Source organism: Lactuca sativa, chromosome 1, assembly GCF_002870075.4.
Source record: "Lactuca sativa cultivar Salinas chromosome 1, Lsat_Salinas_v11, whole genome shotgun sequence".
NCBI classification, from domain to species: Eukaryota; Viridiplantae; Streptophyta; class Magnoliopsida; order Asterales; family Asteraceae; genus Lactuca; species Lactuca sativa.
This window is the reverse complement of record NC_056623.2, coordinates 56,601,546-56,611,667: the sequence shown is the minus strand read 5'-3', so window position 1 is coordinate 56,611,667 and position 10,122 is coordinate 56,601,546. Positions and strand designations below refer to the sequence as shown.

Genomic DNA, 10,122 nt, shown 5'->3' with positions numbered 1-10,122 from the left:
ATATATATATATATATATATATATCAAATATATGCCAATTTTCACATAATTTATACAACTACACATAGTTTGCGATTAAACTCAAATTTCACAATAAATAGAAGTAAATAGAACCTATAGTGGCGGAAATTACTCAATGTCGCCGGAAAAATTGGTACTCACCAGAAAATACTCTCACCCACCCTCACAGTAAACCCAAATACACAAACGACCAAAAACAATGAAATTGAAAAATAATTTGCAATTAATTATCAAATGGAGCTAGAAATCGATGTTAAAAGCGAAATTGTGACGCCCTTTTCTAAATTGAATCCAAGACTGAAGTTGTGGCCCGAAGGCCGGTCATTATAAGGATTATAGATTTTGAAAAGAGTAAGAGCTAGGCCATTTTAGAAGCGAGTGATGTATTAGAAGCGTTCCAGATGTTCGGTGTGTGTTTTGGAGCCTAAGGGTATTTCGGTAAAGTGTCAGTTTTGGCTTTTGTGGAAAATGGACTATTCTTAGAAAGGTATTTAGGAAGATATGAGTTGATAGATGCGTAGGTCTTGTCGTCACCTTTTCGTGGATATAATAATCATTGAAAACGGATCTATAACGAAGAAGTTATGGCCTTTAGAAGTTTAGTAGTTTCACGCTTAACCGAGTACACTGGGCGTACACAAAGAGTATGTTGGGCATACTAATGAGGAAGGTAGTATGCTGGGTATACTTTTGGAGTACGTTGGGTGTACTTACCAGGATGGCCGCGAATGTTCTTCGGGGTATGCTGGGCGTACCATATGTACGATGGGCGTACGCTAATCAGACCTGAACTCTATTTTAGGGTCTTAGACCCTATTTAAGCCCCTTATCTCATAACCTAACCGTAATATCTTCAGCCTCCACCCTTTAAACCCTATAAATCGACCCTTAGCGCTCATTTGAGTGATTTTGGAGCTTGGATGGCCATTAGAGGAGTATTTTGGAGTCTTTGAAGAAGAAGGTGTTTAGAGAAGAAGCAAGAGATTGAAGAGAGCTTGTAGATCCAAAGGTTTATATCATTTCAAGCCTATTGAAGGTATAAAGTTCTCATCTTGGTGCTTCTGCATCATAGATCTAGGTTCTCATGGATAGTGTCACTTTTTGGTTTCAAGAATGGATTTTTATGGTGTAAATCCGTTTCTGGACTTAGGGTTGCCACCCATGAAGTTATTTGAGTCCCTTGAGTCGAAAAGTTGTAATCTTTAAGGCCCATTTGCATCCATGCAAGAGATCTAGCCATTTCCATGAAGATAGGTGCTATTTTTCCAAGTTGATCTCATTTGGTGGGGTGCAAGCCACCAAGTGATCAACTTTGTTGGTTAAGAAGGATTATTAGACCCAGATCTGAAGTTTGGAAGTTGTGTCTTAAGGGATTAAGCAGTTTTGAAGAATATGGATTAACAGGAGAGAACGTTGGGCGTACACGCCAGTACGTGCAACGTACAAGTGATAGAAGTTGTACGCGTAGTGTACAGAAGAGTACGCTTAGCGTACACTCATATTCTGGACTTTACGTTATTGAGCCTTCGTTTGGGCCAATCTTTGGGCTTAGCAGATGTTGGGCCGTGATGAGCCACCATAAGACAGTTAAGGGCCCAAGGGCTAGTTTGGGTTTGGGTGGAAAGCCCATTTGAGGACTTGGGCCCAATTTAAAAAATTGGGCCATTGGAGGACTTTAATGGGCCTTAGTGAGTTTGGAAAGACTAGAAAGGATTGGGCCGCAGTCATGGTCCAATTTATATCAAAGGGGTTAAATAGTCATTTTACCCTTAGATGTATTCTCAGTTTGTGACTAAGTGTTTATTTTTGGTCATAATAGCTAGGGAGTCATTGGAACAGCTGACAGAGATACCCTTGCCCGAGTTTTCAGCATCCAGTTTGAGAGGTGAGTTTTCGTCTAGTAGGAACGGGTCTAAGGCACCAAGGCCGACCCATTTACGTAGTAGAGTATGCGGGGATAAGTCTAATGTCGGGGTTGACCCGATGTTGTTTATATGTTTCCGGACTTCGGTCCGATGTCGGGGCGGTCCCGAGAAGTGGTTATGTATGCTTGATGTCTTTGTGATTCATGCATGTTTATGTGTTATGTGTTTTATGTTCCGGACTCCGGTCCGATGTCGGGCAAGCCCGATGTAGTATATATGATTATGTTATATGCTATGTGTTCCGGGGTAAGCCCGATGTCGGGGCAAGCCCGATGTATGCTAGTTTATGTGTTTTATGTTGTTGTTCCGGGCTTCGGTCCGATGTCGGGGAAAGCCCGATGTAGATTATGTGATTATGTTATGTGTTTATGATATATGTTATGCTGTGTATGTGCCGGGGTAAGCCCGATGCCGGGGTGAGCCCGATGCCCGATGCGGTCGGATGTCGGGGTGAGCCCGTTGCCGGACAGGAGTCCGAAGCCGGGTAAGCCGATGTCGAGATTCGTCCCGATGCAGTAGGAGTTGTCCAAAAGTTACGTTATTTGTGATATGTGGTTTGTATGATATGTGGTAGTTTGGGGGAGCTCACTAAGCTTCGTGCTTACAGTTTCAATTTTGATATCAGGTGCTTCAGTTTTCAAAAGAGGAGCTCGGGAAGATTGCAGTGCACACGCTATTTGTTCAGCCTGGGATGTTTATATTTTGATATATTTTACAGATGTTATGTTATTCTTGAGATACACTGTTTATGATTTTTATATGTTGAAAGATAATTATGATTTTATTAATGACTTAAAAACGAAATTTTTGGCTTGTATTTTTTGGGATGTTTCAAGTTGGTATCAGAGGCTTGGTTTGAGGGATTCGGGCACACTTTCGGGTCTGTCTGAACTCAAACTAAGGAATTGGTATAGAAAATGTTCAAAAGGAAAATCAATTTTTGTAAAAAGGAATTTTGAGAAAAGAAAAGAGTTTTGCAAAAAGCGAAAAGAAATTTTAGAAAGAAAAAGAACTTTGAAAAGAGAAAAAGGTGTGGTGCATGCAATCAGCCAAGCTCAAAGTAAGTACTCCCAAATTACCCATACAAGTTTATGTTATGTTATGTTATGAATATGAGAATTGCATGCTAGATTAGAGCCGGGGATCTAGGAAGAGATGCCTTATATTCCTATTGTATATGCTTGTAGACATGCATGCTAGTACTGACCAGTCAATGATATGATAGGCTGTTTAGGGTATGCTTGATTGTATGAGCCTTCGAATTGCATGTACAGTTTCCTGATTAGAGGATAAAATCTTGATTGGATTATGTGGTTAGATTTTCCTTTTGTCTGAATGCTACTTGCATTGTGCTTTGTGGGACTCTGAGTGATGGAAGTTAGCCATTAAGTGAATACGTCACATCACATGTGATCAGGGTTGAATAATCTCAGAGTGCTGGATTTGGCCCTATTACGCAGCTCTCATTTGAGTCTAACCATTGTAGGGACGAGTCCTTTAATCGAAGGATTATCTGAGCCTCATCACATGTGATGCTATTCAGGTAGTGGCTAATTGGCATTATGAAGATACCTTCAGTAGCTGAGGACTGGGTACGGGTTGGAGGTTACCCTCGGGCAAGCCTAGGATGAGAGTAGTGTGGGGAGCAATAGTAGTAGTGAAAGGGACTTAGTGGAGTCAAGGAAATTCTTGAGGAAAGTACGGATAGATGTGGAAGGTAGTATGGGCCCGTACTACTGAAAACAGAGGATCCGTACTCGATTCGAGAAGGGATAAGATAAAACCGGAAAACTTGTAGTGAGTGTGTGATCCCTCAGTAGTAATGAGTATTTTGATGATAGTTATATGATGACTCGTGCAATATGGTGACGCTACGGGGTAGGCCATTGGGCAGTTCAGGTCCCAGTGAGGAGTCAGGCTCGGGTTCAGGAGCCAAGCAACTTAGGGAGCAGATGAGAGAGTTAGTATTACCAGAGATTAAACGCAGTATCCTAGAACAGACTCCTTTGATATTTGGTACAGTCAGGTAGGGGATATTGGAGCTTTTGGATAGCCGCCTCGAGGCCTTCCGGGCTGAGATCGTTACGGGACAGTTAGGGGCTCCTCTGGGGCGCAGTGTTTGTGTATCACTAGGATCCCTCGGAAGGGAGCATACCATTATTAGATCTTCTTATCTGGGATCAGAGGTGGGTCATGCACTTTGCCTCCAGGAGAGTCCACTACGGTATTGGATCGTTGTGGAGATTTCACGAGCTGTACATGAGGAGTTACCTGACATTATTAAGCGTGTTACTGGCAGGGTAATCACTAGGTTCCAAGGTCAAACAGCGACGCTGCAGACCGTTGGTGGGATAGTCAGGGTAACTCGGGAGCAAGAAACTGGGTTAGATGTGCACCTAGGAAAGAGGAAGCGAGAACATTGAGTCAACCAACCGAGCAGTTGAGTTAGGCTGTGGAAGGAGTCAAAAACCCAAAAGGTCGTGGCTATTCCACAAAGGACGAAGGGGTAAAAAAAGATGTTCGTAGCATGTCTAAGTGCGGAAGGTGCGGGTGGAAGGGTAAGCGTCAAGAATGCATGTTGGAGGAAGAGTTGTGTCATCGTTGTCATCAGCCTGGACACATTAGAGTGAATTGCCCCTGTATAGGGGTTAATGCAGCTCCGATTTCATTGTAGAGTCTCTAGCAGGGAGGGGTAGTTCAGGCTCCAACGCCCATGGCTCCACAAGAAGTCAAGATCAAGCCGCAATAGACCGCTGGTATGTATTTAAATTCAGCTTCTGTTTATGATTTTATTGTTATGGTACTACATCGATGTTAGTCAGTGTATTTCAGAATATTTTGTTTCCTGCTTATGACTAAGTTATATGCCATCTGAATACCTTGGATGTTAGAGTACTAGTTCGAAGATGCTTCCCTTTTTAGCAGGTTATCAGGATGCAGTCACTGTAGCAAGTGTGAGAAGGGCTCAGGAGGTATTATGTTAGTCTCTCAGGGTGGTTCAGATTCGGTATTGGTTAGTTTTAGAGCACTAGTAAATGATTTATGCATTCTTATTAAATATCAATCACTTTGCTATGTACCTAAAATTTTTACATGTACTCACATGGTTGGTGAAGAATAATTATTAACTTTCCCTCACGCCAAGTGTTGCTCTCCAACCTACAACTTGTACAAGCCTATTCGGGTAATATACCAAGTTCGTTCGAAATTATACAAACACATTTTTATAATTACCTCAGTGATCCTTTATTTTACCACTAACTTAACTTGGTAACCTATTTTTACCAAACTCATCGAGTCCTGCACTACAACTACCAAACAACTTAACCTCATAGGTTGTTAACTCGATCATGCACTTCTGACCATTCTATTACATACGGTTTATAAACCCCGTTAAACGGATTAAGATTCTTGCCACATAATTCATCCATCCAGGTTACCTTTCGATTCAATAATACCACCCTATCACAGACCCTATTAACCAACTGGCGTTCTAATGAATTTATTATAACTACATTACATAATAACATGACGAGGAAATACCTTTTCTCGTTCTGTAATTGCTTCCTCACGTTTCTTCATAAGTATGTACTTCTATAGGTTGTTAGTAATTACGTAAGTGTTCGTGACTTTCGTTGGGAAAACATTCAATGAAAAGACGGTTTCAAGTTATTTATATTACTACAAATGCGATCACATGTTGTGCTCTGTAGAGGAACACGACGTGTCTAAGCCACGTGTAGGCCTCATATTAATTTGTTTTTTCGACTTATTTCATGTGTCACCATTTCAAGCCGTGTCCAGCCACCTGAATCACCCAACGTGTCATGCATTTGAAAACGTCTGTTGCTTCATTGAGCCAAGCGTCGTGGTTCTAAGGCCACTTGCGACGTTCGTTTATTGTTTGAATTTTGTTGACCTTTTCTAAATTACAATGTACTTCTCGGTTCTCCATTTTCTATAATTACAAATCCATTTTCTTTTAAGTTTTCTCTTAAGAATGAACGAGTTACACATACAATCTGACAATTGGTATCATTGAAGGTTGTGAAGATTGGAATCCTCCATAGGATCACAAAATCATAATTATAAGATCAATTTGGGGTTGTAAAATTCTACCAAAAGCATTTTAAAATATAAAAAATATATTTTCATCCATCAATAAACCATTTAATCATTTAGGTAACAATAAATTTTTTAAAACATAAAAAATACATCTTCAATACGTCATTTAACAATAAAAATTACAAAAGTGTTTTTTAAGGTTCATATTCGATGTACTTAGTTAATCCAACACAAAATATCAGAACTTAAAAAAAAAGTAACAATCTTACTATATATCAACCTACGATCTTATGATCCTATGATTATATTTTGATCTGACCAAATATGAACCAAGTATTATTGGAATGATTTTACCTAGGTGAGGTTGTACGATCCTACAATTAAGATCACGATTTCAACCTTGATATCATTTATTTGACAAAGGTTATTTTTCTAAAGATAATTTTTTTTTTTGTAAATATGAAATTATTATTTTTACTTTAACACAAATATTGTTAGATAATGTCATATGTGAGATAGAAAAATACAATAAGATAATAGTAAAATAATAATTTGTGTAACATAGAAAATATTACATCATTTAAGAGTATAGTAAGATAATGTGATAAAACTAAATTAATTTTTTTTAATAAAAACCTTAAATTTTGATCCTATTTTTGAAAACGCCCTCAAATTATATCGTTCCCTGGTTTGTCGGGTAAAAACTAAAATATGTAAATAGTTGCTAGTTTTGTGGGTTTAATTGTTAAAAAATATTATGACATAACTGGATATGAAATAAAAATGTAAGGACTTTTATAAATACTTATCATTAATTTAAACATAAATAAAACTAAAATAAGCTCCTAGATTACATATTTTCACCATGGATCACTCAATTTCATTGATTTTAAGGGTCTATTTGATAAGCCTTCTAACTAGGTCAAAAGTTTGGAATCGGTCCGCAACCTTCCGTTTGTATGTTTGATTTGGTGCATTTTGTTGGACTCGGTCGGAATAATTGGATTCAATCAGAAGTTTTCTCCTGATTCGGTTCTCGGAAAAAAGGTGTGGACTCGGTATTTTCTTTCACGTTCCTCAATTGCCCTCAAATTATGATTCTTCTCCATCAACCCACCAACGACGTTGCTATACACACCATCACCACTACCAACAACAGAGAAACAATCGATTAGGTATGATTATTGTATACTTCTTGGACTTTTAGAAACCAAATCGACATATAGGTACCTCGCAAACATGATTCGGATTCCAATTAATAGATACTAATTCATTGCTAACTTTTTAATTTATTACTAAGGATCCTATCTTTGATATATTCATTGGATTGATGCATTGGAAATTAGATGGGTGCCCCACAAACCATGGGATCAAATAAGATGAGAAGTGAATAAACAAGTTTTTGTTTATTGGAATGAATATTAACCAATCTGCTATGAGAAAAATGCTTTAAAGGATTTTTGTGTGAATTAAATTCTAACTTTTTAATCTGCAAAAATTTTGGTTTTTTGTTGTTAATGTTAAAGTTATGACACGTGGAAAGCTCGTTCCCCGATAATTCTTGATCTTCTTAAACATCTTGATGTTGTCATTTTATCTGAATTTTTGAATTCTGTAGGGATCAATAATGAGCAGATGTGATGTCAAGCTTGCGCATGCTAAATATTTATTATCAAGAGTAGAAAATTTTTAAAAAAATGGTATCTGGAAAATTTGAGTGCACACCATCTACAGGGGATTTTAATTGTAATCCTGGAGATAAAGTTTTAATAACTAAATGATTATTCCATTCATGAATTTATAAAAAAACTCAAGAAACATATAGTTCTTATTATTGATTGGGAATTGGGTACATGTGTACCAGTATCTTGTTTCTAGAGGCTTAGTTTTGCCCATATTTGCCCTTCTTCTATCTTTATACATATAAATTAAGATCTTCACACATATGAATTAAGAGTGTGATTCATGGAGATCTTATGAAATATGTTGTAGTTCTCTTATTTGTAAGATTTCAAGATCAGTTTCTTTAATAAGTTTCAGTCATTTGAGTTTTTGGTTGATTCTTGTTAAGCTAAGTTGTTTTCCATAAAAATTTATGGTTCAACTCTTTAATTTTTTTTAATGCATATTGAATGTTTTTATGAAAAGAACGTATGTTACAAGTTAAATGGTAAATGAAAAAGACATTTTTATAAAAAATGTTGTTTGAGGGTAATATAGTCATTTTGCATAGTCAGTCAAATCGAAAATCAAACAACAAGTTTTAGTCAGAATTTAACTCGTTCGGAATTTCTAACTCAGTCAGTTTCTAACTTAGTCAGCTTCTAACCAAATTATCAACTATCAAATGACCCTTAGGTTTTAGTTTTAGAAGTGATGATTCTATAATTGATGTCCATACAGGGGCGGAGCCAGGATCCTATAATAAGGGGGGCTTACATCTAGTGTTGGATGTAGAATATGAAACTAGTGTATGTAGTAAGGAAAAATTCAAAAAAATAAATTTATCCATATGACAAAGATCTAAATAATCACGTCACAAATTATTTATTTTTCCTTAATAATCATATAAACCAAAAAATTAATCTCTTTCATTCAAATGGAAAGCAAGAAATTTCTGTTTATAAACCCTTGAAATAAGTAAGATATTAATAGATAAACATAGCTTACATCTAAAAGATTAAAACAATAAAAGAATTATAGATACAACTAAAAGAAAAACAAAGAAAAAGTAAACAAGAAAAGATGGGATACATAGGTTAGGTTCATTAGGTTTAGCTGCATATATCTTTTTTGTCAGGAAAGGAAACGTATACTTTTATCTGATCTACATTTTTATTTAATCCTTCCCCAATTCCCAACTATGCACACATACACACATAGTTAAAAAGACTTGTAAGAAAAATATTTGTAGATCGATAGTTAGATCTTACAGAGCATTCGTCCTCTGTATTTTTTTCTTGGAGAGGAGAATGAAGCAACAACAAGCGGAGTCTTGAAGGAAACGCTCCTGGGTTTAGGATCTAAGATCCAATCGATGTTGTTTCGGTTATAGAGCTCGTAATCGGAGCCGTCAGGTAAGAAGATGGTTTTGGTCGGATCTCCTTCTTGAACGATGATCAAATGGTAAAGCTGGAAAATGTCCACTGTTCCAGAAAATCAAGGTTCGAGATGGCGATGGTGATGTCGATGTCGCATGACTGTAACCCTTTGAAAAAGGATTTTCATTTATTTGGAAGATTTTCAACTTACTTTTTATCTGTGGATCGGGGGTTTTCAAAAAAATTTAAAACTGTTTGAAATTTCAGTTACCATATTATCCCTCTAAAAGATTTAAGATGTATTTTCCCCATTTTTTTTTTGTAAAATATATGTTTTTAATTAGGAAATAGAATTGAAGACTTGTATAGATGTATTTGTCTTCATTTTTTTCAATATGTGAGTATATCCGATGATATTAAAAATGGAGGTATCTCTCAAAAGGTATTGTAGCATTAGACAAGTTAGAGGGGGCCAAGCACCTGCCTGCCCCCCTACTCCCTCCGCCACTGTGTCCATATCTTCCAAATCATTTATTATCTATTTAATCATAAATTAACCAACGTCTCCATGATCTAATGCTTCAATCCATGATAGTTTCCTTAATTTCTATTAGTCACCATCGAGATTACCCTCTAAAATCCATGGATTGACATTAAAGTCTTAGATGAAAGTATAAACATAATTGGTTCCGAATGGAGAATTTTATGGTGATTATTGATGATTTCACTTGAGATATTATTTTAGATAATTTAATTAAGATTAATTCAATCATATAAAATTTATCTTCACAAATCACCATGATTCTCCCATGGATGGAGCTTCAAGCTATTAATTCTTCACCAAACTCCATCATAATAAATTAAAGTTTGATTGAATGAAGTTTAGGTGTTTAAATTCTAGAATAAACTATAATCAACTACTAATTTCATAAGATACTACAATGTGTGGAGTGGTATCTAATACAATCCAAACCCTAGATTGACATAAATAGAAGAAGAATGAGAGTTTTGTCTTTTAACCTTCAAAGCCTAACTTGATTATGTACCAAATTAGACTCTATATCCTCGAT

At 36.6% G+C, this 10,122-nt stretch overlaps 1 long non-coding RNA gene across 1 annotated transcript; it reads right to left on the bottom strand.

Moving 5' to 3' along the window:
• Window positions 1-6,782: 6,782 nt before the first annotated feature.
• On the bottom strand, window positions 6,783-9,434 carry LOC122197284 (uncharacterized). Its single transcript, XR_006190253.2, has 2 exons — window positions 8,945-9,434; window positions 6,783-7,157 (listed from the first exon to the last, which is right to left on the bottom strand). It is a non-coding gene; the product is annotated as an uncharacterized LOC122197284 (long non-coding RNA).
• Between the last annotated feature and the right edge of the window lie 688 nt (window positions 9,435-10,122).